This window comes from Mirounga angustirostris, unplaced genomic scaffold (assembly GCF_029215605.1).
Source record: "Mirounga angustirostris isolate CCGP_5_RB_7025 unplaced genomic scaffold, mMirAng1.0.hap1 SCAF_15, whole genome shotgun sequence".
In the NCBI taxonomy this organism is placed as follows: Eukaryota; Metazoa; Chordata; class Mammalia; order Carnivora; family Phocidae; genus Mirounga; species Mirounga angustirostris.
The window spans coordinates 42115780-42141432 of NW_026991723.1; the positions used below are offsets into that span (position 1 = coordinate 42115780).

Consider the following 25653-nt stretch of genomic DNA (forward strand, 5'->3'; position numbering starts at 1 on the left):
CCCAGCTGTTATTGGCAGAGTTCAGCTTAGACCTTGGTGCTCTGGAGTCCCATGCAGGGTTCTGCCCATTGGATCAGATTCAGCAGCTCCAGATGAGAAGCATACACAGCCAAATAGATTTGGTTTCCTTATTTTCAGGCATTTTTAATAAAATTGGTGGGGAGGGTTGGAGCGAGTAATTGATGACACAAAGGAATCAGTCTCTGTACCTCGGAATGACCAGATGTTTGATAATAATTTGGGGCATGTATTCCCCACCAGGGCCCAACCTCACTGTTGTCTTTCAGAATCTTTGTTGAACGCCAGGACAAGAAAAGAGATTGGTGAGACTCATTCCATGGTGGACACTGCTGCTTGATCCAGCTTTCTTTTCCATTAATTCTGTATATCCTTCATTCAGAACGGTCCAGACAGCCTCTGCCAATCAAATGCAGCCCAGGAAGTGAAACCCCTTTGCTGCCCTCGACCTTTAGCATAGAGTTCAATTCCCTTAATCCCTTCTGACCTGGACACAACCTCCCTTTCCCATTTTACCTCCTACCATTTCTCCATTCCATGCCACAGGCAATGGAAATGCTCACTGGCTCCAAAAATATGCTAAATTTTCTGTCCCCAGGAACTCCTTATTTCTCTTTTGCACTTTCACTTCATTCACAGCCCCATCTGGAAAAAGTCTTCTCCATCAGAAGTGAGCTGGTTGGGTCCTGAACTCCCATAGCACTCTACCTTCTACTACTTTTGCACTAGATATAAATTTGTTCCACAATATGAGGGCACAAAAAACATCACGTTTGATTCTATTTTTTCCCCCAGCAAGCTATGTGAACGACCACTAAGGGATGTGCCTCTGGACCAGTAGGTCCTGTAAGACACAGGGGTTGAGGGCAAGGAGTCCAGGAGCCAGAACAAGAAGGATGAAATCCTGGCCCTGCTACTTAACCATCCATAAAGACCTTGGACAAGAGACTTAACTTCTTTCCACCTCAGTATTATCTACAAAAAGGGGGTGATAATGAGGCTTATGTCAGAGGGATTTGGTGGGGATTCATTTAGAGAACTTAGCCGGTGCTTGATACATAGTAAAGCTCAGTAGATGTCATTTATGAGTAGTACTGGCCTTCCCTCCCGCTCTGAGTTGGGCTCTCTAAGAATTCAAGGACTCAAGGAAAGGAGAGGCGTGCCTGGTCCTTCAACTTTGGTGGCTGTCACCATCACCACAGTCCTTCCTACTGCAGGCAGCCTCCAGAGGTGCACCCTGCAGAGCTAAGTGCAGGCACAACCCACTCCCACCAGGCTCCTAGGGCACGGGAGCTTAATAATCAACCCGGATCCCCATGGGCTGCCCTTTCAGAAGCCCTGCCACCTGGCCCAGGGAGGATGACAGTTCCCAGCCCGCAGACCATCAGCCCTAGTCATCCCCTCCCCACCTCCCAGGCTTTCTGTCCAAACTCCAACCCCGACACCCCCCATCAGGCAAGTCCCTCTGAAGTCCCTGATGACCCTGTGTCGGGATTACACTGTAGCCAAAGGTTTGGGGGATGGTTGGGAAAAATTAGGTTTTCATTCTTTTGTGCCTCCCCTAAGAGCAAAAATGAATATCCCATTCAATCATCCTGGCACATCCGTGTCCCACTTTGGATTTATGTGCTTCTCTCCTACTAGAAGGTAAACTCGTTGGGGGTCATATCTATGTCAGATTCACTCTGTTTTCCCTCCATGTTATGCCCAGAATCCTATATTAGCAGCAAAAGAATATCCATCCAGGGATGCCTATTTCCCTTTTTCTGCAACCACCCCCCACCCGAAGCCACTGGGTTAACATGTTGCCAATACATGCCACTAGACTAGCTTCCAGGTCCCTCAAACCAGCCTGAAGTCCAAGCAGTGTCACCTGCCATCAGTCCCCCGCCCCTTCCTCACCTCCACTTAATGAGCAGATAAGGAAAGAAAATTAAAGTGAAAAAATTAAACAGCTTTAAGCTAAGATCAATAGAATTCTATAAAGCTCTGGGCAGTGGTATTGAGTGAGCCCAGAGTAATCCCCTGCATATTGCATGTTAAGTTAACTTGTAAGAGAAATATGCTCTTGCTCATCCTCACACCTTCCTCTCCATGTGAACGAGGAAGCAGGGAACACAAATTAAAATAATGTTGATTTAGTTTTTAAAGGGAGTGCCCAGGAGCATTTTCTGCGTGGCCAACTGAAAACTCCTGCCCTGGCTGCCCAGGCTCCCCCTCTGCACAATACAAAGAGAATATTTGATCCCCAGAGCTTAGCCCACAGGGGGGGGATTTTTATTTTGTTTGGGGTTTTTTATTTCCTGTATGCTTTCCTCTGGATTTCACAATTTTAAATGGCAACTTGCAAATTCCTTTTCCGGCAAAAGATCTCTACTCCAGTGCAGCAGGATTCCCTGGAATCCTTAGTCCTAACACATAGCGGTGCGTGATCCAGACACGTCTCTCGTGGGAAGCAGGTGGAGGAAAGTTGATGGCGCATGGCAGGCACAGCGTGGGTCAGGGGCCTTTTCATCGGCTTAGGTTCCCCTAGGTGATGGAGAGCTGAGAAAACCAGGTCTTCAGGGTTGCTCCTGGCAATTCAGCTACCTCCTTGAGTGCTACCGAGACCATGCTTCAGCTTCAACCAGGGCGGGCACTAGAAGCCATTCAAGCTCAAGAATTCAAGATCCATCCTTGTGAAATAGGAGCAGCCAAGGTCATGGTGAAGGGCATCAGGGCATGAAATGGGGGCAGGGCATTCAGGCCGACCTGTCCTCTAACCCCCGGGTCCCCCATTAATTGGCCATAGAAACTTCATCAAGTTATTTTACCTCTCTAAACCTCAGCCTCCCATTTTTAAAACAGAAATCATCATGCCTCCCATGCAGGATGGCGGTGAAGATTCAGGGGAATACAGCGTGTGAAGGAAGATGCCTGGCATGGTGTAAATCCTCAGTAGATGTCACCTTTCTTCTAAGGGGTGCCCTGTGAGCCTGGGAAGGGACGAGAGCACAGGGATTGTGGACTCTATTCTGAATTCATCTCTGAATCTCCAACACTTAATACATTAAATACAAATAGCTGGGTGACTGAATCACTACATGACTAAAACAGTAGAGCTAATCCTGTCTTGCTACTTTGTGACATTTTTTCATATTATAAAATTAACTCAGATGCCTGGGTGGCTCAGTCAGTTAAGCATCTGCCTTCGGCTCCTGTCGTGATCTCAGGGTCCTGGGATCGAGCCCCGCATCGGGCTCCCTCCTCAGTGCGGAGCCTGCTTCTCCCTCTGCCTGCCGTTCCCCCTGCTTGTGTGCTCTCTCTCTCTCTCTCTGTCAAATAAATGAGTAAAAATCTTAAAAAAAAAAAAAAAGATTAAGTCACGTTGAATGTAGAGTACTTAGAAAACCTAGATAAAGAGAAGAAATAAAAATCACCTATAACCTTGCGGGCCAGAAATAGCTCCCATTACCTTTTGGGTGTATGGCCTTCTGGGTACTTACCAGCTTGTTGACAGAGATAGAAATATTTGTCAAAGCAAAATGGGACCATCTTGAAACACTTCTCATGTAACCTGTTTTGTTTATTTAAAGATGGATCAAGAACATCATTCCATGTCACTCAAGTCCTTCTACTAGGTGAGTTTTTAAAAGCTGAATAATATTCCATTGATTCAATATATCTGAATTTGTGTAAGTGGACCCCTTCTTGGATATTCAGGTTATTTGCCATGTGTCCCTTCTCTGAATGACACTGTGGTGAACCCCTTAGACATCTGTCCTGGTGACCGGATTTGAATATTATCTGAACATTAATCCCCAGAAATGGAACTACTTTTCCCTGGAAAGGTCTAAGGTCAACCAGAAGGGAATATAAAATAGTGCCATGGTGGGAGTGTACCCCACACAGCACCTCCCCAGGTAGCTGACTTCCCCTCCCGAGCACGTGGGACCCCGAGTCCCGGCGCAGGCTGGGCACCAGAGCTACGGTTGACCTGAGGAGTGGCCCAGGGCCGGCCCGCAGAAGGGGAGATGGGGGGGAAGGGGGGACGGGGAGCAAGGCCAGAAGGAGGCCAGGTGCCCTCACCTCCGGCCGTTTTGACTCCAGGCAAGTATTTTAATCATATTGAAGTTCCAGGAACTCTGTAAAAGAAGGATAGTGATATTTTCCCATCAACTTTGGGGGCTGTTATGAGGAGCTCATGAAAGGCTATCTGTGAAAATGTTTTGCAAACAGCAAATGAAATTAGGGAGGAGTTGCTCTATGGGCAGCTCTGGAAAATTGAGCAGTTTTCCCAAATCTCCAGAGACAATCTTCTCGGTGTGTGGCTTTGAGCTTTTGTTTGAAATGATACGAATCCCAGAACATCAGACACACCCATGGCCAAATTCGAGCACAGAACACACCCAAGCCCGTGGTGCTGGGAATCCTGCCCCCTTTCTAGTCGGGGTTATTCACCCTGAGGCCACCTTCCTTCCACCCGTGCGATCAGCTGCCTGTGTGTGGAAACTACAAACACCACATCACCAGCCCACAAAGCAACAGCCTGGAACCTTCATCCATCCGTCTCACCCCATGCTCTGACGGAGCGAAAGAGGAAGATACAGGCATGCTGGCCAATCTATCCAAGTCTCTCAGGCGCACGGGGACATTTCCTGATACCAGTTTTGTTCCCGTGAGACCTTCAGGGGAGATGGCTAAGGCTGGCTTCCCTTCCAGCAGCCTGGCACAGTGTCTGCCACCAGGTCGCCTCTAGAGCACAGTCTTGTGGTAGAAGGGCTGGGAGGAGGGTCAGAGGAACCAAAGACCAGCCGCCGCGAAGTACAATGGCTCTCTCCTGGTCCATCGGGGCGCTGCGCTCCGGTTTGGGCCAGAGCCCAATGTGCTTGGCTCTAAAGAATTCTGTCTGCCGATGCAGAGGGGGCTCGGCCCTGGTGAGGGCATAGCAGGGCTGCTGATGGGGACAATGCATCCATTTACGAGTCGGTAGAGAGCATGTTCTGGATGGTGGGGCCAGCGCTAAGCACTGGGGATGCAAAGGTGCGAGAGACAGCATCCGCCTCAAAGAGTGTTAGAGCGGTTATAGTCAGGCCCTTTGCCCCCCCGCCGGATGTGGCACCTCGGGCAAGTCCGTCAACTTTGCTAAGATTCTGGAAAGTGGGAATATGGAAGGCAGTTTACCTCGCAGAGCGGTCGTGCGGATGAAACAAGATGATATTAAAGTAACTGAATATATTCCACGGATAGCCTTATTCTTCCCAGCCCATGCGTTTTGCACCCCTGCTCCCGGATGGTATCTGGGGCTGAGCCCAGAGCATCGCCAGTCACTGGTCGGCACTAGAAAAGTCTCCTCCTCAGAAATGGATAAAGTGCAGACCGCTCTAATATTAAAATTTCAATTTCTCATCCAGTTCAAAGCCTCATCCAGTTCTTCTTTCCCCAGCTCAGGCCTACTGAGCCTCAGTAGCCTGAAACTGGGAGGTGGGGGGTTTTCTTCACTCTCGGAGTCCCTCTGCCACCTGCCTCACCCCTCCAGAGCTGCAGCAGGGACCTGAAAGGGAAGGGAAAGGGCCAAATCGGATTAGGGAATGAGCTGGTGCTGTCCAGAGATCTCCATGGCAGATGTCTGAACCCCGACCTGTCCTCCATGAGCACTCCAGTGCCTTTCTCCAGAGCCCCACACTGGGACCTCCCGCTCAGCATGGCCCACAGACTCTCAGGCTGGCCCTCAGTACCACCTCCATGATTTCACCTCCTCTCCCACGTCTCCTCGAGCGACTGTCCACTTAGCTGGTGGGAAGCTCAGCATCCTCACCTCTCCAACCCTGGAGGGGTGCATAGGCCACCTCAGGCCTTTCTCCTCACTCTACCAGCCTCACCCCTTCGGACTTTTCCCTTCTTGGTGCCTCCACCTGCCGGGGGATGCCAGTTAAATTTTCTAAAGAATTCTCTCACTATGTCCCCTCCCAGAGAAGCTCAGGAAGGGTCAGGATGTTTCTTCAGTCCAACAGTCAATAAATGATATGTCAACTCCCCTCTGGCAAACAGCCCCAAACTTGGGGTTCTCCCACCAGGAAATGTATGCCCCTCCCCAACAGCCAATTTTTTTCAAAGAGCTCTTCATTCGCCCTGATGACACTGATGATAGCTGACATCAGCCCTTACTGTGAGCTGGGCACTGTTCTCGGGGTTCCATACACAGAGCTGCCTAGCCTCTCTACAGTGATTTACTTAATCCTCACAGCGTCCCTGTGAGGTAGATGGTATCGTCACCCCTGTTTTACAGATGAGCAAATGGAAGAACAGAGAGGTGACGTAACTTGGCCCAAGTCTCCCAGTTGGTATGTGGCCAAGTGGGGATTCAAACTCAGGCTGCCTGGCTCCAGCTTCTAGCCAGATTTCTAGTTACGGATTTCTAGTGCCTGTCTTCTTCTTATATAGAAGGGAGGCAAAGAATGGAATAGGGTGTCAGAAAAGATTGTTGTCATCTCAGCACGTGCTGCAAATGTGTTGACCACCAATCTTTGGAATGTAAGGGTAGTTATCATCCCTTGTTTTCAGTTTTCAGCTAACCAAAGGTCCATAGCCAATAGTAGTCAAATTCCTATTAACCAACCATTACACACACATATAGATCTCTTAGAAATGTACCCACGATTCATTTACAATAAATAGAAGCTTCAAGGCTCAGAAGCTCCTGGTTTTAGAAGGACAGGATAAAGAGCATTGTAATGCTGTGTAAGTGCTGTGTGCTTGGTTTCATGTCGTGAATTCCAGAAATATTTACTGGACACTTATTACAGGCTGTTAGGGGCTGAGGATATAGGTGATCAGAATGGATAAGGTCCCTGCCCTGTGGGAAATCCCCACAATTGGACAGGAAAGCGTCCCTCAGAAAGAAGATATTTCTGTTACTTTTTGCTGTACAACAAACTACCCCAAACTTAGTGGCTCGAGATGACAACAACGGTTACCTGCTTATGATTCTACAACTTGAAGAGAGCTCAGGCAGGATAACTCAACTCTGTCCCTTGTGTATCAGCTGCTGCTCTCAGGTGGGGAAACGTCCACGAAGGTGTTGTCCACATGGCTTGTTGTTGGTGCCGAATGAGAGCCGGTATGCCTTGATTTTCCTCCACGGGGCCTTTCTTCCTCCAGTAGTCTGCATTGGCTTCCTTACCAAAGAGTAGCCAATTTCCCAGAGGAAGGTCCCAAGGGGACCACTTGTGCAAGAGCTTATCCAGTGTCTGCTTACGTCATGCTTTCGAATGTCTCATTGGCCAAACAAGTCACGTGGCCAAGCCCAGAGTCCATAGGGGAGGGGACCACACAGGAAAGTGGTTTCCTGGGGGCCATTGATGGAACAGTCTACCCCAGAAGGCTTCATGGGGTGTCTGAACCCACTGATAGCCTCTCCCAGGTAACTAGATCTGGCTATGTTCCTACCCACCCCTCTAGAAGCACCCACCCTCCCTCTAGAAGTCCCAGCCCAGAAGGTGGCACTGGAGAGAGAACACCAGGACAGGAGGGAAGGAGCAAGAACCTCCTTCTATTATATCAGAAATTTACCCTCTGTGTTACCATCTATGTGGCATCAATACCAAGAGGCATCAAGCCCAAGCAGGGTCCCCATCTCAAAAAGAACCCCGCTCCCCTCTACCTCGCTATTATAGCTTCGTTCTTTGAAGGGGATAAATTCATGTCTGACTGGAATAGAGACATGTATACTTAGTATGAACCAGAGCCCTGCTGCATGTGATTCGGTTTGTAATACACAATTATAATAGGGTCTTTCCAAACCACTGTTGGCCAAGTAGAACTTGAGGGCAGTTCCCACGGAGTTAGTCAAATGGGCTGAAGCAAAGTCTCAGAGCGAAGAAGAGCATCCTTCTCATGGATTGGTCAAAAACATTCCAGCTGCTGTGAAGGGAAGTCCTCAGTAGATGGCAGGATGTAGAGCTAACAGAGGGCTGGGACTGCGGCTGATGGGGAGCAGTGTGCAGGCTGACCGTACGGGGCAGCTGAGCTACGGCACCCCCCTCCCTGGTCCCTACCCTTTTCTCTTTTCCCTAATCCCAGCGATTTTTCTAGCAGGATAGAATCCAGAAAATCTTGTTCTTAATCGCGACTTTCTCCTCTGTCTTTTGTCCATAGGGGTTCAGCCTTTGGAACTCAAAGGCTTTTGAGAGGTCCCCCTTCTCTCCGCTTTCTCCTATCACATTCTTTCCCGAGGGAATGAATCCAGAATGACTAGCCTAATTGAAGGGGGCAAAGGGCCAGAGGAATTATCACAGGGAGAAAATTCTGTTGACATTTTCTAAAAATTCTTATCCCATCACATAAGTATGCATAACCTGACTGTACAGTGAAACTTATATTGGTCTCACCCCATTGAGTGGGTTCAACCTTGACTAACAAACCCCTGTATTGTCTTTATTGTCTTTGTCAATTGAAGAACCTCTCCAGGCATTTTTATAGAGAGAGTGGGCTGTGTAGGAGGCACCTGACTCTTGGAGTCAAGATTCTGGCATCCAGAAAGGAAAAACGAGGTAACTCCCCTTACAAACATTGTCCATTGGCAAGTGCAGCTTTCGCAGGATAGGGAATGACATGATCAAAATTGGATTCAGGGAAGATTAATCTTCCATAGTAGGCTGGCTTGGGGGTGGGAGGTCTAACAATAATACCCACAAATTATAATAGCATCTAGGGTGAACCTGTAGTAGGCATTTGATGTGATCAAGTGCGAGGCAAAGTATTGTTTTCGAAGTGTGCAGGTAAGGGAACGGAAGTTAGAGAGATCCAGACATTTGCCCGAGTATGAAACTGCAAACAGGTGGTAGATTCAAGATCAAATTCAGATCCATCTGACTCGAAAACCCCATGTCTGTTCAGAGACTATTACAGTAGTACAGACAAGAGATGTCAAGGCCAGAACTAGGGCAGGGAGGCGCATACAGAGAAGGAATCAGGGCGCCAGGTGACCTGTGTCAGGAGGAAGTAGGAGAACAGTGTCGGGGACCTGAACTTGGGGCAAACTGAGCGGAGGCACTTCGGAATCCTACCCGCCTGGACCACCCACCATGGGCATTAACTTGGGTTGTGCCATGAGCCCAGAGACAATGATGGAAGGTGGCCTCTCCAAGGAGGCAGACGGACCAGGAAGAGCACAATTCAATCCAGTTTTACTGGTGGAAACTTGATCATTCTGTTTTGTTTCAGGAAACTGATGAATCCTACACATTTAACTGGCCAGAAATGATGAGTAACTATCCACTTATTTAAATCCATGTCTTCATTCATGCATTCTTTTATTCAAGAAATCGGGGTGGGAGTGTATGGCATAAACAGAAAATAGGAAATCCTGGGAAAGTCATTAGTTACTATTTCATAGTAGTAGCCCAGACCTGCTTGAACCTGCTAGCCACCTGAAGCTAGACCCAATTCATCCCTTTTCTTTGGTTTCCACCACTGAGTATAGCGCCTCGCACTCAGCAGGAGCTTTGAGATAAGGATGTTGACAGTGTCAGCCATGAGACATCACACTACCTGGGTCCAGACCTTAGACCTTGGAGGGTCATGGGTCATTGAGCAAGTTATTGAATGTCTTGGTGATTCTGTTTCTTTATCTGAAGTATGGAGATGGTAGCGGGACTTACCCCACTGGATCGTTCAATGAGTTTAATGTAAAGTTTATATAAAATAAAGTCAATAAGTTTTATGTAAAGGACATAAAGCAGTGCACTCCAAAAGTGTTGTTGTTGTTGTTGTTGTTGTTGTTATTACTACAGCACCTGCCTCTCATTCAGAGCAAATACCTTACCTTGCATCTGCCGCAGGGTCCCAGCATTGGTGCATGGGGACGAGTGGGTACTAGACACAGGGCTTTGTTAGACAAAAGCTTCAGTTCACTGATCTGAAGAAGCTCATGGTTCTTCGCACCTGCTTGCTTCTACCTTTTCAGCATCCCCTCCTATGATGCTGTTTGGCTCTGTGCCTAGAGTGGGTCTGTGTTTGTGCCTGGGGCCTTCCTCTTTGAAAATGTCTCCATTTTAGCTGGGCACCTCCTCCTCTCCTGGGAGACCCTCGCTGACCCCTGCTTTGATCCCCTCAGCTATGTTGAGAAATGCTACTTTGGCTTCTGCTTCCAACCTCTCCTTTTAAGGGGGCCCATAGAGGGTCCAAGAAAGGGCTCTGACTCCTCAGGAAGGCAAGTGGTTTGGTAGCTCTGACTGACATTTGCGGGGAGAGCCCTGGAAGCACCCTCTCTTGCACCCCCAGTGGTCACCCCTCCCCTTTAGAATTTCCTGCCGGCAATGACTTGACCTCTTGCTTTGGAGAAAGCCATGGTCACGTGGTACAGGAAGTTTCATCCTCCAGCCTCCTCTCCTGCCTCTCCTCCATCAGTCAACCTCACACTCCCCCATAATCCACACGTCTCCTTCCTCTTTGCTGAGGTCACCCCTTCCGCTCATCCATCAAAATCTTAGAGGGATTTTCTTCGTGGCTCACCTTTGCACACCCCCGGTCTTCCCTCCCTCATCCTCATGCTCCTCTGGTTCACTTCCATTGGATGCAAACACTCAGCGTTGGTGCTCTATGAAGAGGCTGCCCTTGACCGCACTGACCCTTGGAGCCTGCATCCCGCGGCGTTATGTCCTCTTCTGTTTCAAACCTTTGGACCTAGAAGTGGTTATTTCCTTCAGGGATGGCTTTCCTCTCTCCCATTTCCACCTCATGGCTCTACTGAAAATGCTCTCAAAGGTCCTCAGAAAAACCCTAACCTCCAACCCAATGACTATTTTCTAATCCTTAACCCTCCAGGCCTCTCAGGGGCATGTGTCCCCACTGAACACACACTCCCCTGCAAAGCCTGCCCTCCGATGGGTCGCCTGGTGCCACACACCCCTGCCCTGCTACCCCTCCGAAGGCTCTTTGTGTTCTTCGTGGGCTCATCCCGCACGCAGCCCAGGACTCTCTTGACGCGATCACATCAGCAAATCTCTGATCTATAGCCGCCCCCAGGACCCTCCCACTTGGCATCGGACTGTATCAAACCAAGAAGTGTCAAACTACATGATTTGGCCCCAGCCCAACCGGCTTTCCCTCTTAGCGTCTGTACCTCTCTCAGTAACACTTCGGTGTTAGGGGAACTGGGGCTCGTAGTCTGGATGCCCTCTCTGACTTCCAGGTCCCTGAGATGGACAGGTTGCTCCCTCAGGGCCTCTTTCCTTTTCCTATCACCGCCACCCAACCAGAGCCTCCACGCTTACCCCTGGATGACCACAAACCGACCTCCCCCTTCTCAGACTGCCCCAGGGGTGCCCCAGTTAGACATAAACCCTGCCTTGGGCGGTACTGAGGGGCTTCAGGCATTCAGGTCCCATTTCCCCCAGACTAGGGGCCTCTACCGCTTTGCAGAACTTTCTAAGGGCAGGGACCGCATCGATTTTGCCAGCACTGAATGGAGAGGTGTGCGTGTTAACGTGGGTGACCATCTTCAGGGCCAGCCCACTCACCACGATGCTCTGTTTATTCCCCCAGTGATCCCAAAGTTCTCAGTGCAAAATAAAAATATATTTTTCTGAATGGTCCTCTTTTTTTTTTTTTTTTTTTGCCATAGGAAAAAGAATACTTTCAAAAGCAAAAAAATGAAAGTTGGAAAGGTCTTAGTTTTGCTGCCATTAGCTAAAAAAAAAAAAAAAAAAAAAAGACTGATTAAAGACGAAATGTGCCCATGAGTCCGTAGGAGGTGATTAAGCAGTAACGCTCCTCGCCCTCGGGGAGGTCATTACCTTGAAGAATGCAGCAGTCTTTGCCGTTCCTATTAATGGTATATATTGACTCTATCTATTTTTGAAATCCCTTTTCTAAAGGATGCAGCACATACCCCAAGGCCACCAAACCCTACGTGGCCCAACCCAACCTCAGTGATCAAGGTGATGACCCGTGGGCTACCCAGAAAGCCTGATGCCTGGATCGTACTTGACCTCACAGAGGTAAACAGTGAGACTCAGTCTGGAGGGACCAAACATTCACAGAGGGTGAAAACACAGGTGGCAGTGACTTTAAGAGGAGACAGCAGACTCCAGGCAAAGGGCTCAGCAGGTGTCATGGGCTCGAGATGATTCAGAAGACTCCGAGGTGTCAGCGGACCGGAGGCGGTGTGGCTGGAAGTGAGCCCCACTCTGAGACTTGGTAGCTGAGAGCCTTTGGGTAAATCATTTGTCCCTGAATCTTAGTTTCCTCATCTAAAAAAAAAAAAACACCTCCCTTGTTGAGCTACGCAGGATTGAAATACCACCAAACAGGATTATTTTGTGCTGGGCGTAATTCCAAACATCTACATCCATTAAATCATTTAATCCTCTCAACAAACCTCTGAAACAAGTAATATTATCGTGTCCATTTCAGACTGGAAGGAAATGAGGAATGAAAGGGTAAGTAACTTGCCCAAGGTCACCCAGCTAATTGATAACGGATCCAGGAAGCGTCGAGCATAGTGGAACAGCTGCCCCAAAGGTTTGAGTTAGAAGACCAGCTTGCAGGAGATGACAGAGCAATGACATCTGTGACACTTCTCTGGTCTGCGGAAAGGCAAGGACCATCCTGTCAAGTGCTGAAATCAAATTGTTCTGTTTTTTCTTTTCCCTTCATGGGATTGAGTCTGGTACGAGTGTGTGTGTGTATGATTGTGTTAAATGTGAGAGTGTGTGTGTGATGGGAACAAGGAGGTTCGGGGATGGGGTGACCACCCCACACATCTCTGGTCTCCCCATATTCACCACCCCCTGCCCCTCTGCCTTCAGACATGTGCAGGTGAGCAGAGCCTTGGGAAGATTTGGCCTCTTCCTGATCCCTCTTCTTACTATCGCCCCATTTCTCCTCCTCCAAATGAGCTCCAGGTTGATCTGTTTCATACTCTGGGCGTCCAGTTTAGGTCTTCTTAGGGAGGAAGGACTTCTACTGCTTTATAAAGACTTTAAAAATCGCCAGTGGATGCATATTCTGTGCCCAAGGATATTTTAGACCAACTAGACTTTCCAGAAGGGCTGAGCTGCGAACAGTTGGAGGTTAGAGCCTCTGATGAAAAAAACCTAAACATAATAATAAAATAGATACCTTCATTCATTTGCAAGCATTTATGAAGTGCCTTTTATGTACCAAGATTCAAATTTGCCAGGATGCTGTCCTGCCTCCCCAGGGGCTCACAGCATAGTAGGAAGACAACACATGAAGATTTGTGGTGTGAGGCAAAGAAGGAATGTGTTGGGAAGACCACCAGGAGGGGGCTATGGAAGACTTGCACCCATTAACCAGCACAGAAACTGCTAGAACACGTGCCTTGATCATTTGCTTGTGCAGCAGCCCTGCTAGAAATAAATCCCACAGCCAACTTCACTTACCTCAAGACTCTAGAAATTCTCCACTCGAGCTTTGCCAGGATTGATCCAATTGGTTACTCTGTTTCCCTAATACCAACACAAAGCGTGAAAACTGGGTATCAGCCCTTAATTTACATTTTTCACCATCAAGGTACTGGACTTGGTATTGGATTCATATTGATATAGATACACACAGCATGAGACACACTGAGGTTTCCCTTCCGGTCAGAGCAACCATGAGAGGTGGGAGCAGATGATGAGCCGAAGAGTCAAAGGTAGTTTCTTCGCTTTGAAGGAGCCAGGGATTGGTGAGGTCGGGAGTCCTTTTTTTCTTCTTTTTTCCTTATTTTAAGGTGAGCCCCGTGATGAGAACAGTGCCTTAATAAGGACAGGAAGAGACCATGCCACATGAGGGCACAGCAAGGTTACTGCCCGCGAGCCAGCAAAAGGGCCTTCACCAAACACTGAAGTTGCTGGCGCCCTGACCTTGGACTTCCCAGCCACCAGAACTGTGAGAAATGTCTGGTTTTAAGCCACCCAGCCTATGGTGTTTTAAAACAGAAGCCTGTGGGGGCGCCTGGGTGGCTCAGTCAGTTAAGCATCCGACTCGGTTTCCGCTCAGGTCATGATCTCGCCCGTCATGGAACCGAGCCCCACACTGGGCTCTGTGCTCAGCGCAGAGTCTGCTTCAGATTCTCTCTCCCCTCTCCCTCCTCTCTCAAATAAATAAATTTTTAAAAAATAAAATAAATAAAAATAAAAATAAAACAGAAGCCTGTAGAAAGGGTAGGAAATTTCCCCAGATAAGAGGGTCTGATAGGTAAGGAGCTTGGAAAGTGGGCATCTTCTGTAGTCATGCCTGTTTGTAGTATCCCATCGAGTCAGTAAGGCTCTACCTTTGCTGGCCCTTGAGAGCTGAGTTTCTTTGAGTGAAACAGACTTGCGGGGTCAAAAAACTTGGTCCCTTGTGAGAATAGATCAGAATTGAGCTCCCTCAGGGGACAGCACTGGCCCAGCTTGGACACACAGTGGTAGGAGGGGGAGGACAGGCAGTGCCTCCAGTGGAAGAGAGAAAACATATCCCAGGACTCCTGCCTGAAGGTGCCCCCTTGCCCTCCCGCCTCTGCCTGCCCCCCCCCCCCCGCCCTGTAACGAACAGCACTCCATTTACAACAAAATATGAATCAAGAAAGAGTGTTGGGCACACACGGTAATGAAAATCCATGATTCAACTGTGCGTTCATAATTATTTCATAAATAAATGGCTTCTGGAGAGCTGCATCTGTCTCTTGCCACCGAGAGAATGTCTTTCATTAAAGTACCCGGGCCTGCACGGAGCTGGCCTGAGAGCCCCACTCGTGGCCTCCTCCTTCTCTCCATCACTGTCCACCAATAGGTTTTTGTGGTTCAGAAAGAGCTGCAAGCCCCACACTTCTCCACAAGACTGATGGCTCGTCAATAACATTAGCCAGCATTATGGGCCACATAGGGGTAGAGCAGAATCAATACGGCCAAGTAAAAAGTCTAATAAGTTGACATGGCCATCCTCAGCAGGGCTCACATTACAAGAAATGAGTTTTCTTAAGGAATCAGCGTCAGGGTTGCTTAGGTGCTGCACACCCAGATGTCCTGACGAAGATTTATAGCTTTGTGTTTACTTGGTGGAGCATGGTCGGCAGGGAAAAACGAAATGGTAACTGGGGTTGACTAGAGAAGAAATTGGGGACTTGGGCCATACTGCCGGCAGTGATGTGGTCCGTGGCTGGGGGAGTCTTTGTGTGATGGCACCCCCGTGAGCGGGCCGCTCCCCGTCCTGTCTCCCAGGGTGGGGTCCTGCTGAATGATGGGTGGGAAGTCCTTCGAGGGGCCCCTGGCACTGGGCACGGCCACAGTCACCTCAGGGTGCCTTCACTGATGCCCCCCCTCCTGTCCTCTCACTGCGGGTCACCCACAGCCAGAGCTGAGGGGAAGATGCTGCCCACATTTCACTTTTATGAAAGGATATGCTCATCTTTTCTCATTTGGCTGGTCATCGGAGGGAATCCCTGTTCAGTCGGGTCAGGTGACAGCAGTATCGGGGGCCTTCAATAGGCTCAGCCACTGTTGCAAGAAGCTTGCAGAGCCAGGTTCCTCCACAGATGTGCCATCGTCTTCTCAAGGGGACAGCCCAACGGTACCTAGCCGTGGAGAGAGTTCCAGTAGTCACGGGAGCGCACTCGCCCAGTTAATCTTACCTTTCATGAGCTCACACAGGCCTTTCCACCTCAGGTCCACAAGCATGGACCAAGGGCCAAGTGAACAGATGGGTAATTCAAGGGAATAAGAAATGGTCTCTGCTCCCCAAATTGCTGGGGGAGTAAAGGGAAGACACAGGCTAGTGCAAAAAGAAAAAAAAAAAGAAAGAAAGAAAGAAAAGAAAGGCTATGATATGAGACAGGCTGAGATACAGGCTCATTCATTCATTCATATACAAACCAAATGTGCTGAGGACCTACTATGTGCTTGGTGCTGTTTGAGGTGCAGGACCACAGCAGTGACGAAAACAGACAACGTCCCTGCTCTGAGGGAGCTTCCATCCCTGTGGGAGCAGCAGATAATGAGCAGTTCCACAAGGGAACACATCGTTTCAGGAAAATGCTGTGAAGAAAAGTAAGGCAGGGGACAGAGCTAGTGTTGGGTACGGATGGGGAGCTGCTGCTTCGAAGGGGGTGATCGGTGAGTGCCTCACTGAGGAGGCACATGTGAGCAAAAACATGAAAGTAGGCAGAGAAAACAAAGTGCAAAGGTCTTGAGACAGGTGTGTTCTTGGTGTGTTCAAGGAAGAGCCCAGAGGCCAGTGTGACCGGGCCCGCGGCAAGGAGAGGGGGCCAGAGGCCAGAGTCTGTAGTGTCTCGTGAGAAGGAAAGACTGTGGATTTCTCTCTGCATATGGCGGGACGCCGTTAGAGGGATTTGAGTGGGACTGACATACACAAATTTTCATTTTATCGAGTTCCCTCTGGCTGCTTTGTGAGAATAGTCTGCGAGAATGAATTCAGGGAGACAAGTTGGACCGAGGAGCAGAAAAAATGATAAGAAATAGGATCATGGAAATATCTGAAGGAAGAGCCAAAGATTTGTTTATGGAGTGGATGAGGGATGTGAAAGAGCTGTATCAAGGATGAGGAGGCCAGTGTTTTTAGCCTGAGCAACTGACCGAAGCTGGTTTCTTTTCCTCCAGTGGGAAGCAGGTTTGAGCAGGTGAAATCAAGAGATCGTTCGGTGCACGTTGAGTCTGAGGTGCCTATTAGCATCCAAGCGAAGATCAGAGAGGGTGACTGTGGAGTCAAGCCTGGGGCTTGGCAAGACCTGCAGAAATAAATCTGAAGCCACCGCATACTGAAGCTATTAATGTCATACTTCTGGATGGGATCCCTGAGGGAGAGAGTGCAGAGAGAGCAGAGAAGAATGGCACCAAGGACTCCAGCATCCAGGCGACAGATGGGTATGGAGGGTCTGGCAGAGAAGACTGAGGAGCACGGCCAGTGAGGTCATGAAGGCTTGAACGAAGTGTTGTGAGATCACTCAGGAGGGCAGTTAATTCTACCTGGAGGTGGTTGGAGTGGAATATAAACCTTGAAGGATGAGACAGTTGCAACAGTTGGGTGAGCTGGGTGGGGGTGGGAGGAGAAAATGTTGTCAGGACAGGAGGGTGGAGGGTCAGGTCAGGGAGAACACCAGGAAGAGACTGTGAGGAAAAGGGCAGGATGTCCAGATAGGCTGGTATGTGGAATTCACGGGAAGCGAAGAGGAGAGCCCAGAATAGCAGTTTGGAGAGATCCCGGGTGAACATGAATGACTATGTGTGATGGAGAAGTGATGGCAAGTGATGCCCAAACCATGTCAGCAGATATCAGAAAACAGAGAAACCATATCCCCCCGTCTACTTGAGAGTATCCATGAGCAACCTGAGCTAACACTGGGGTGAATATCGCCCACCCTCACCCCTGCCTTCCCCACCATTTAACGGTAACCATTATGGCAGATGTTTCTGGGACTCCTACAAGTCTAAGCTCTTGAACACAGAAGGAAAAATTACATTTCCAATTCATGGAATGATTCAAATTTCTCTATTTGTGCACATTCCCTTCAACAAAACTGAGCTAAAGCCTCTTAAAAAAAAAAAAGAACCCTGTGCATTTGCCTGATGATTCACCTCATGAAACAAATACTAACACTTTGTTTTTACTTTCCCTGAAATATCTACATTGATTTTGTTGTACATTCATCTTATGTTGTATTTTGAAGACCCAGTGATTGTCAGTTCTGCAATAGCTTTGGCCAAAAGCAATAATGTTCTGACCCGTGAGAAGACCTTGTTGTGTCCTTTGGGGGAAACAAAGGCTTATGGAACAAAGTCCCCAGGGGACTTAAAATCCATCAGGGGAGAAAACACATGAAATAAGGTGCAATCGATGCTCTAGAAAGAAGAGCCTCAGAGTAGGGAGAGATCACAGACCAGGGGGATGGGAAAGGCAAAGAACTCCAAAGAGCCAGCATTTGGAAAGCAGGAGCGAATGATGGAAATAATAATAACACCATTTGTTGAGAGTTCATTCAGGTCAGGAATTGTGTTAAGTACTTTACAGGAAAAAAAAAAAAGTAAATCCTCCAACTACTCTGAAGTAAATACTATTTGCATTTACCTTCATTTTAGAGAAGCAGAACAGAAGGTTAAGTTCTTGCCTATAGATGGGTGGTCATAATAAGGCGAGTCAGGTTTCTACTGCATGTCCTTCTGCCCCCCAAACCCAAATCATTTGCCCTCCAGCTTCCCATAGAACTGGATGGAGTCAGGGCACATGGGAATGCAGGGAAAGAACAAACAACTTGGAAGGACCTTCGGGGCTGGAGGGCCTTGGGCATTGGCTCTTTCTTAAACCATGAGGTGGAACCATGACCACTCTCCACCACACTGGTGTGGAGTAGGGACTATAAATAAGCCCAAGGCAGAACTTTAATAGGCTGAAAACGTCCAGAACCCCCCAACCAGGACTGTCCCTGACCCATACAGAGCCTTTGCGTGAAAGACGAAGACATATTCTCCCCTCCTCAAGACTATTTCCATCAGTCAAAATTCTTCAGACAACTCTAATTCAGTTAGAAAGAGACCCTTGAATGCCAAGTACCGGAGAATTGTGGTGATGAATATGCACCTCCATGATGCCCACGAGGGGAATGGCGCCTCCTAGAGCACCCTCGTGCAGAGCGCAGCATTCGACATCTGGTAAAATTTGCAAAAAGTACAAGATTTTAACAAGATTTTTATGATCAGTTATGCTAATCTCTTTGTCCACCCTGACTTCACTCCCCCTTGCCTCTGGGGTAGTGTTGGAATAGACGTGAGCACTGGGGGGTTGGGCTAATGGGGAGTTGAGCTGCAAATGCATTAGTCTGGGTGAAACAACATGATGTATATATGTGGTTCTCAGTCACTGCCATGGCCGCTGAGGTTACTCCTGGCTTTCCTGGGATAGAAATGGCTTCCAGGAATATTCCTTCTACCCACTCTGCCCACTCACCTGGTGTCCTGAGGCAAAGAGGCAGGGCCAGAGGTCGTATTAAGGCATGAACATGTCCCAGAATGCCGAGTACCAGGAGTATGTGGGTAAAAGGAGAAGCAAGTTTTTAAATACACAGAGGCAGAAGCCAGCATGTGGGAAATCTTCCACATCTTACAGCTAAGGAAAATGAGCCCTGACTTCGTGGCTCTTCACCCCATTGTGAAACGGTTTTCCTAAGATCCATCTTGGCACTCTCTGGAATCCTGTGTCTGAAAATTTTGAGTGAGTTAAAGTTTTGTTTTTTGGGATTGAAGCAACTATTCATTGGCCTGGAATCAGTGCGAGACCAAGGAGGACGGCCAGTATGAGGCGTCTTTGATCCAATAAACATTCACAGATATCCTCCATGTGCAAAGCCACTCGTCTCCTGAGAAAAGGCCATAGGCAACTTCAATAAAATAAGAATAAGAGAAAAAAACATCTTGCAGCTAATATATGAAATAGACTTTATATGAGATTTCCTCAATTTGGTGATAATCCTAAAAATGAACATGATCTTAAGTGAATTTTGAATCGAAGGAAACTTTTAGAAGGTATTGGCTTTCCCCTCATATGAATAATGCTACAACATACATCTTGGCTCATGTGATTATTATTTAACATTGTCGAAACTTTAACCAATAAGAAAGATATGGGGGGGCGCCTGGGTGACTCAGTCATTAAGCGTCTGCCTTTGGCTCAGGTCATGATCCCAGGATCCTGGGATCGAGCCCTGAGTTGGGCTCCCTGCTTAGCAGGAAACCTGCTTCTCCCTCTCCCACTCCCCCTGCTTGTGTTCCCCTCTCTCGCTGTCTCTCTCTCTGTGAAATAAATAAATAAAGCCTTAAAAAGAAAGAAAGATATGGAACAGAATAAGAAGTATAATTATTAAAAAAAAAAAAAGAGGAGCACCTGGGTAGCTTAGTTGGCTAAGCGTGCAACTCTTGATTTCGGCTCAGGTCAAACAGTCGAAAGATCGAGCCCTGCGTGAAGCCTCGTGCCAGGCTCTGCACTCAGCCGGGAGTCTGCTTGAGGTTCTCTCTCTCTCTGTCCCTCCCCTCCCTCAAATAATAAATAAATAAGTCTTTAGAAACAAAGAGAATGATTATTATTCATAGATGTCAAAATTATAAAACCAGACAATGTAAGCAAATCAATTGAAAATCTCCTAGAATCAATAAAGGAAAGTAGCTAAATGACCATATTTTTAAAATATTTCATATAACAAAAGAAAGGAAAAGAAGATACTATTCACCATAACAACCTAAGCAAAAAAATAACTAAGAAAATCTCTAGCAATATATATGAAGAAACCACAGGAAGAAAACAGCAGATCTTCACTACAATTTATGGCGGAAAACGTAAAGAAAGGAAATCTTCTTTTGGGTGGGAGATAGGCAGACTACCGTAGGGCAGTTAATGCTTCCGAATCAGCATCTAGGCTGGTTGTGATTTCAACAAAAACTCAGGTGGGCTTTTCAGACCCACCTAGAATAATGGCTCGGTAAAGATAACTAACTTTTTACAAGTAAGGGTGGAGTTCTGCTGTCAGATATCAAAACATCTCAAGTGAGAGACTTAGACAAGAAACAGTGAACAGACCAGTGGAATAGATCTTGAAACAGACCTAGTGCGTGGTTGTTAATATATGATGGAGCATCACACACTCACCCCGCAATAAACAAAGAAATCGAAGTTAAAACATATTTTTACTAACCAGATTTGTAAAAATTAAAAAAGGAAATAGATAAAAGACATCAAAATTTCACGTACAAGGGTCTTCATCACAGTACGCTAATAGCAAAGAAGCAGCAAGCAACTAGAACGGGAATGTTCCATAGAGGACCAGCTAACTCTATCATGTTACGAACACACTACAGCATTGCACACCTATGACAAACATAATACACCAGTTTTCTACCAGTCTCTTCTTAAAGATGTGCTCCCTGGGTGCAAGAAGATTGCAATTTTGCTATGGAAATAAGTTGCACCCATAGAAAGAGAAGTAACAGCTCAAACTAATATGTGGCTCAGCTCTAAATGCTATCAAGATTTCAGAGAAGGAGCATTCCTGAGCTCTTTGGCAATATGCAGAAACACACACACACATACACACACACACACACACACACTGCAAGAGCTTCGCTTCTCTTCTTGCTTGCACCATCCTAGGATTTTGCCTTCATTCTGTGAGGGAAGATGGGCTGGAGAGAAAAAGAAAACACATGACCTTTCTACTTAATCCTTACCAAGCATAGGGGCTCCGTAGGCTCTAGAACGACTTCTGTCCTGCTGGGAAGCTTAGCCCTAGGACAGAAGCTAGAAGACAAGGACAAAGCTCTTGTTACCTAGATAAGCAACTGAAGGCCATACAGGTATTAAGAAGCATGAGTCCTGTTAGAATCTGTCTGAAACAAGCTTAAAATTGAGACCAAACTCCTGAGAGCCTTATATTCCCTTCTAGTTCGGCTTTTCAAACTTAAACCCAGTTGGTCTGGTTTTGTTTGAGTTTTTAAGGTCAACATCCATGACCAAGATTCAGTGATCCAAATGAAAAAAACAAGAAAGTTCTTTGATAAGTGTTGATTGAAGACAACTAAATTAAGATGAATGAGCAGGTCACAGTTGCTTGCTTTTCTATAGTGGGAAGAAAACAACATATATATGTGAGTCCTGAACATTATCTGGATATTTCTACCTTCTTGACTCAGCAGAGGTATCAGAACCACTCAGCTCTGATTCAGGTTCTATCCCCTCTAGCTCTCCCCCAAAACAAACAGAAGGAACAGGATCTTGCCCCAAAGAAGGCATAACTCCAGCATCTTCATGGAGCTTTTGAATCTCTTTACCTGAATGATAAAGGAAAGGGCACTTTGCCCATCTACAAATCCCATTATGATTTGGAGAGGAAAAAATATGACAGGAGACAGGCAATATATTTAATTCAACCATTTCGGCCTTCTAGGGGGTGAGAGAATTCATCATGAATGAGGTTTTAGTGGAAAGGCCACATTGTGACACTTACTTGAGTCTGTCATGGGTTCTGTTAGGATTAAGCTGACACAGGGAAAAGCCATTCTGTATTGCATAATAAACAAAGGGTGTCCTGCTTAGGTGGACAAATTGTTCTTCAGGGAGCCCTTGGTTGAGGCCACAGCATGGACCAAACCCAAAGTTGGAAGAGAGAATACAATTGCTACTTCAGAAATTACCACAAACTGGTGGCTTAAACCAGTCCAAATTTATTACCTGGAGATTCTGCAGGTCAGAAATCTGACAGGGTCCCCCTGGACTAAAATCAAGAAGTCAGCAGGGCTGTATTGGTCACCGGAAGCTCTGGGTGAAAATCTGCTTCCAGACTTATTCAGGTTGTTGGCGGAATTCAGGTCCATGACATTGTAGGAATGAAGTCCCCATTCCCTTGCTAGCCTTCATCCAGGGGTCATTCTCAGCTTTTAAGGGATACCTGCATTTCTTGGCTCCTGCCCTGCTTCCTCCATCTTCCGCCATCTTCAAAGCCAGCAATGGCTAAGCTCTACTCATGTGTCACATCCCTCTGATCTCTCCTCTTCCTTATCTGTCCTCTGCCGTCCTCTTCCACCACATCTCTCTGACTCCAGCTAGAGAAATTTCTCTGCTTTTATGAGCTCAAGATTGGGCCACCTGGATAATCCAGGCTACTCTCTCTATTTTAAGATTAGCTGATTAGTAAACTTAATTACATCCTTAATGCCCCTTCACAGCAGTGCCTAGGTTAGTGTTTGATTGAATACTCAGGGGACAGGCATCTTGGGGACATCTATAGAATTCTGCTTATCACAGAGGATTTGGTAGATGAAATGGACGCCAGCAACATGGCGGCCATCCAGAGCCATGGAACTGCATTTGGCCAACAGATTTCAAGAGTGGTGATGTCAGATATTCAACTTCATCCTGTTTCCTGCTCTTTGCTGTGACCCTCTGTTATTCCCTATTGTTCACAGCCTGATACAAAGTGCTGCCTTGGGTAGCTGCATAGGCCCTGTGTCCACACTATGAGGTGTGCCCATTTACGATAAAGTAAGCACTACCTAGTGCTACCCCAAGCAGACATTCCTGAGATCTAATTGACTATAATCATCATCATCATCATCATCATTACCAGCATCATAAAGATAATTGTATCACTCACTTGCTTACTATTATCAGACATTACGTTGGTGCTTTACATGTGAAATTTATTAAATCTCTTTCTCTCTCTTTTTTTCTTTTTGTTGCAAATGAGGCACAAATAAGTTAACCAAATTGCCCAGGTTCAGTAGCTAGGACAAGGCCGGCTGCAACCAGGTCACACAGTCACCATGGCTGTAAGGGAGTCTGGGACACTGAGTATCCAGCAAAGGGGAAGACTATCCCCCTGATCAACATGGGCCAGTGGTTCTCAAAGTGTCTTGAGGGCCTCCTTTTCAGAGGTTCTATGAGGCCTCCCTTTCCAACCCCATCTCTGTATGAGACTGAATTTCCAACTCAAACAACATATCACACCAGACTGAATACGGAAGCAGATATGAGAATCCAGCTGTCTTTTATTAAGCCAGATGTTAAACAGGTTTACAAAAATACAAAATAATACTTCGCCAGTTTTTTGTTTGGGAAAACATAGTTGGTTCATACTAACATATAATGGGCTTATTATTGTTATTTTTAAATGAAATGATGAATATTTTTCAAATTCTGTTTTAAGTTTTACATGTGAAACATTGATAGGTTTACCCAACGTACACAAAAGGTCTTCAGTGTCCTCAGTAATTTTTAAAGGTGTAAAGAGGTCCTGAAACCTAAATGTTAGGCTTGGAATCAAATTCAGCAAATGATGACTGTTGGGACCAATCTGTCCCCACTGACTTTTTTTGTGACTAAAGTGCTTGGGTTTTGTTTTTTGTTGTTGCTCTTGTTTAACAAAGCAATGCCCATTCATTCCTGTATGGTCCATGGCTACTTCTGTAGCATGGAAGCAGAAACGAGCCACAAGCCTACAGTGCTTCCTATCAGGCCCTTTAACAACAAGAAAATTGTCAACCCTGGGCGCCTGGGTGGCTCAGTTGGTTAAGCGACTGCCTTCGGCTCAGGTCATGATCCCGGAGTCCCGGGATCGAGTTCCGCATCGGGCTCCCTGCTCGGCAGGGAGCCTGCTTCTCCCTCTGACCCTCTCCCCTCTCATGCTGTTTCTCTCTCTCTCTCTCTCTCACATAAATAAATAAATAAAATCTTAAAAAAAAAAAAAAGAAAATTGTCAACCCTGACTTAGAAAATCATGATTGATCACCTGGGACCCGGCATATTACCAACCCGGACAAACTCAGGATCCCATTAACTGTGAACAAGGCAGACCCAACTGCTGTCCTCACGAAGCTTATGTCCCTAATGGGGTTTGGGAATGGAGGGATGAACATAAACGATAAATAAGTCAGTGTTGTACTGGCGGCAGCCAGGATGGTCCTAATGCAGAACCTACTCGGGAACTACTCAACAGTATTTATTGAAGATCTACCTGAATGAATAAAGTAAACGTGTGTGTGTGTGTGTGAGAGAGAGAGAGAGATGAGAAATGTGGAAATCACACTGCTTAAATCATTATAGTTTTATAATATGCTTTGATATTCGTTAGATCAAGGCATTGCTCCTTTTTCAAAGTTGCCTCGCCTACTTTTACATATATCCTCTTCTTGATGAACTTTAAGAACTTTATGTTTTCAAGTTCAATTTAAAAATCCCTCAAGTCATTTAACCAATCCTGTTTGCTGCTTAGATGGTTTTCATTTTTTTCTAATATAAATAATAAGAGACATAGCCATCTCTTATTATCGCCTCAGGACGAGCCCATAGGGTTGGAGACACTGAATCAGATGGAATGTACATTGTTCAGGCCGTTGATCCTAACAGTCTAGCAGAAAAGCTCCTTCCAATGGGCAGAAGCAACTTCAGGGCGTCCTTCCTTGCTGCTGGTGGAGCATAAACGTGCCACCCCAAACACGGTGTGCTCGGCGGGAGAACCCCTCCTCCGGTACGTGTTGTCATAACCGAGCATGAGGAAATGGGTTTATTTTGTCTTATTCCCAAACCTGTATTTTTTTTTCTGTAGAAAATTTCACGAGGCCAGTCAGAAATCATTTCCTCTAACTGGAAGCATTAGCCATAGCAGATGACGACATTGCCCCAATGGGCAATGACAGTGACCATTAACAAGAAGTTCTCAGGGAAAGATTCCTACTTCATTTCGTTTCTCGTCTCAGTGTTTCCAGACATTTGATGGAGGGTGGGGGTTGTTGAGGGAGCGGGGAGGGTCCTGATCACCAGTTTCTGGAACACCTTTTGGGGAATACCTAGGGGGTTATGTTGATTCTTGTCCTGAGGAGCTTGGAGTCAGTAACCCGCGAGCTCTCGTCCCGCTCTGACGTGTGGAGTTTTCTATCACGCCTCTCATTCCAGTTCCAACTCCTGCCAGCAGCGGTCTGCGAGTCCTTTTACGGTCTCTCTGTAACTTGGAGGCACTGTGAGGAGGCTCTCTGCTGCCAGGAGTCCACAACGATTTCTACAGCAGTCACCTGATGGCGCCATCTTTGCCACCCCAGGGTGTGACTGGCTCCCTACCTCCATGTTGGATTGACAGAAGGGAATGTATCTTACTCTCAAATATCAATGGCCCTT

The 25653-nt window shown here is 47.0% G+C and overlaps 1 long non-coding RNA gene across 1 annotated transcript in view; it reads left to right on the top strand.

Moving 5' to 3' along the window:
* LOC123849660 (uncharacterized) overlaps positions 1-13604 on the top strand; it is a 30465-nt gene extending 16861 nt beyond the window's left edge. The window contains exons 4-5 of the long non-coding RNA XR_008506714.2: positions 3594-3638; positions 11877-13604. This is a non-coding gene — a long non-coding RNA (uncharacterized LOC123849660). The remainder of the gene's footprint in view (positions 1-3593; positions 3639-11876) is intronic.
* The last annotated feature ends 12049 nt before the right edge of the window (positions 13605-25653 follow it).